Genomic DNA, 4,353 nt, shown 5'->3' with positions numbered 1-4,353 from the left:
TCACTTTCATGCATTGGAGAAGGAAATGGCAACCCACTCCAGTATTCTTGCCTGGAGAATCCCAAGGACCGGGGAGCCTGGTGGGCTGCCATCTATGGGGTCGCACAGACTCAGACACGACTGAAGCAACTTTGCAGCAAGTCTGAGTGACTAACAGTTTCACTTTTGGAGAAAGGAATGGCTACCCACTCCAGTGTTCTTGCCTGGAGAATTCCATGGACAAAGGAGTCTGGCGGGCTACAGTTCATGGGGTTGTGAAAAGGCAGAGATGACTGAGCCACTAACATTTCAACTCTGACATCAGACTCCATCTCTTTTTTATTTATTAAATTTTTAAAAAAAGTTTTTATAAAGAGGTCACAAAGGAGCCAGTTAAAAGTTCAGTAGATATGAAAGAAAGAACGCACAGTGAAATGATTCCCTCTTATCCTTGTTCTCAGAACACCCGATTTCATTCTCTTCCCCAAACAGGGATTGAAACCGGGTCCTCAGCAGTGAAAGTGCCTAACCACGGGATAGCCAGGAAATTCCCAGCCTCTCTTTTAACGGGGCAGTCTAGCAGGGTGAGCAGTGGGGGCTGGAAAACGGAGGGCTCCTTCCAGCCTAAGTCCTCTCTTGCCCTAAATTGTCAGGGAGACCCGCTCCCTTGAGTCCCCTGGGCCTGAATCTTCTCCCCGTATCTCACCCCTGGGGGCCCTGCCCCACCCCTGAGGCTTCCTTTCAGGATCCAGTGCAGGATGAGGTGACCCCTCTTACAAGCGAGGGGAAGGGGAGCAGTTCTCACTGCTGTCCAAGTTGTGCCCAGGCTGGAGATGGGGAGCCCGTGGGACTCAGCCCTGACCAAAGGAGGGAGAGAGAGAGAGAGAGAGGAGACAAGGAAGAGGAGTGAGGAGAGTCAGGACCCGTGGCTAGGCACAGTCCAGGAATTAGGTCCAGACTTAATTCCACGATGAGGTTGGAGGTGTCATTCCTGATTCATAGATGAAGAGGCTCAGGGGACCATGTTAAGAGGCAGAGATGGGATTCAACCTCCCAAAGTTTGAGGGAAGGTGAGTAAGTGAGAGAGTCAGAGAGAGAAACTGAGGCTGTGATGAGGAGTCATGGAGGTTTCAGGATGGCTGAGCATCAGGGCTGCCATCCCCGGGAGGGCGAATGAGTCTGCCGCCCCAGTGACTTACAGGCTCTGAGGTCTCTGGTTTTGTAGTCATCCCCCTCCTCCAGTGATTCTTTCTCTATTCTGCCCATTTGCACTATTTGTCTAACCTTGTCCTTTTTTTTTTTGGCAGTACCGCTTGCGGGGCTAACTTGACAGATCTTAATTCCCTGAAAGTGAAAGTCGCTCAGTCGTGACTGACTCTTTGCGACCCCATGGACTATACAGTCCATGGAATTCTTCAGGGCAGAATACTAGAGTAGGTAGCCTTTCCCTTCTCCAGGGGATCTTCCCAACCCAGAGATAGAACCTAGGTCTCCTGCATTGCAGGGGGATTCTTTACCAGCTAAGCCACAGGGAAGCCCAAGAATACTGGAGTAGGTAGCCTATCCCTTCTCCAGGGGATCTTCCTGACACAGGAATCGAACTGGGGTCTCCAGCCTTGCAGGCGGATTCTTTACCAACTGAGCTATGAGGGAGTATTAAATCCAGGCTCATGGCAGTGAAATCTCCAAGTCCTAACCACTGGATCACCAGGGAATTCCCCATCCTATTTTAATTACTGTAACTTTATTGTAAATCTTGATATACAATGTGGCACTTTCTTTTTTTCTTTTAATTAATTATTTTGGCTGCGCTGGGTCTTCGTTGCTGAGTGGACCCTCTTTAGTGGTGGGAACTGGGACCATCTCATTTTGGTGGCTTCTATTGCTGAAGATGTTGGCCTCTGGAACACAGGCTCAGTAGTTATGGCCTACGGGCTTGGTTGCTCCTTGACGTATGAGGTCTTCCAGGACCAGGGATTGAACTTATGTCCCCTGCATTGGCAAGTGGATTCTTAACCACTGAACCACCACCAACCACTTTCTTGACTTCTCTTTCTCCAAATTATCTCTGCAAATCCCAGGCTTGGGTATATTTATAAATACATATTACAAAATCCTGTGCACCTACTGCTGAGTTAACTAGAATATTGAAGATATAATAGAAGCCTTCTGTGTATCCTTACTAACCCTGCTCCCTCCCTCTCTCCCCAGGCGTAATCATAATCTGAATCTGTCTTTATCTATTGATGCATCTGTATTGTGCCCACCAATAATAATAATGTTTAAAGTCTTAGGAAACAGTATCATGTTATATACATCCTTCTGCAGCTCGCTGTTTTAGTTTAGTATTATGTTTATTATCCAGGTTATTACATGTAGCTCTGTTCATTTTAATATATGTATTGGATTACACTGATGTACAGGATTACATTGAGAAACATACAAATATTAATATCCCCAGTGTGAACCTAAGAAGAATGTGCACATTAAACTTTAGTATGAAATTAATTTCCAAAATGGTGGCGCCATTTGTCATTTCTTTTTATTGGTGTAATGAGGGTTTCCACTGTTCTACATCCTCCTCAGTACTTGGAATTGGCAGACTTTCATTTTTTCCAACATGGTAGGTTTGTTTGAACTTGAACTCCTGATTTTTGTGAAACCATATTTTTGACCATATTTTGACCATATCTTTTGACCATATTTTTATGTTTGTTAGCCTTCAGGCTTTTTCTTTTGTAAACTGCCTACTTCTTTCTTTACCCATTTTTTCTATTGGGCTTTTCTTTAAGTTACTGGTTTTTAGGAATTACTATCATATTATGCCTGAAAATCCTTTGATACATATGATATAAATATCTTCTCCTGGTCTGTGACTTATCTCTTTACTACTTTTATAGTATCCTTTGAAGTATGCAGTTTTTAACTTTAGATGATCACATTTATCCAATTTTTCTGTGTTATAATATTAATAATTTCAATGTCTTTTTTCTTTTTTTAAAGACTTTTTTGATGTGGGTAGTTTTTAAAGTCTTTATTGAATTTATTACAATATTGTTTCTGTTTATGCTCTGGCTTTTTGGCTGTGAGGCATGTGGGATCTTAACTCCTTGACTAATGATCGAATCTGTAAAATTTCCCTGACCCTTAGCTCATAAAGATATTTTCCTCTATACAAAGTTTTTTTATCATCATAGCTAGTTCTTTATGTCAATAGAAGTTTAATTCTGGATATGGTGTGAAGTAGGAATCTAATTTTGTTGTATTTTCCCCCTAATGGATAGCTAATGATTTTCACAAGTATCTACTCTGCTGCTGCTGCTGCTAAGTCTCTTCAGTCGTGTCGGACTCTGTGCGACCCCATAGATGGCAGCCCACCAGGCTCCCCCGTCCCTGGGATTCTCCAGGCAAGAACACTGGAGTGGGTTGCCATTTCCTTCTCCAATGCATGAAAGTGAAAACTGAAAGTGAAGTCACTCAGTTGTGTCCGACTCTTCACAACCACATGGACTATACAGCCCACCAGGCTCCTCCGTCCATGGGATTTTCCAGGCAAGAGTACTGGAGTGAGGTGCCATTGCCTTCTCCGAGTATCTACTCTACTGATCTGTAATGGCAACTCTGTCATATATATCAAATTTCCATGTTTATGATCTCTTTTTGTGATCTCTCTTTCCAGTATGTCTATTTTATTCCTTTTGTCTATCTGCTTGTCCCTTTGTTAATACTACCCTGTCTTACTACTATAACATTATACTAAGACTTGTTAAGAGATGCTTGCTCCTTGGAAGAATAGCTATGTCAAACCTAGACAGTGTTTTAAAAGGCAAAGACGTCACTATGCCGACAAAGGTCCATATAGTCAAAGCTATAGTTTTTCAGTAGTCATGTATGGATGTGAGAGTCGGACCATAAAGAAGGCTGAGCGCTGAAGAATTGATGCTTTTGAACTCTGGTGGTAGAGAAGACTCTTGAGAGTCCCTTGGACTGCAAGAAGATCAAACCAGTTCATCCTAAAGGAAATCAGTCCTGAATATTCATTGGACGGACCGATGCTGAAGCTGAAGCTCCGGTACTTCAGCCACCTGATGTGAAGAACTGACTCATTGGAAAAGACCGTGATGCTGAGAAAACTTGAGGGCAAGAGGAGAAGATGGCAACAAAGGATGAGATGGTTGGATGGCATCACTGACTCAATGGACATCAGTTTGAGTAAACTCAGAGAGATAGTGATGGACAGAGAAGCCTGGCATGCCGCAGTCCATGGGGTTGCAAAGAGTCAGATGTGACTTAGCAACTGAAAACAATAACAACATGAGATAGCAGAAATTCTATCATGTGTCTATGTTCTTGTGTGCATCAAACTTTTGTTGG

Source organism: Bison bison, unplaced genomic scaffold (genome assembly GCF_000754665.1).
Source record: "Bison bison bison isolate TAMUID 2011002044 unplaced genomic scaffold, Bison_UMD1.0 scf7180017864516, whole genome shotgun sequence".
In the NCBI taxonomy this organism is placed as follows: domain Eukaryota; kingdom Metazoa; phylum Chordata; class Mammalia; order Artiodactyla; family Bovidae; genus Bison; species Bison bison.
Note: the sequence above shows the minus strand (reverse complement) of the source record.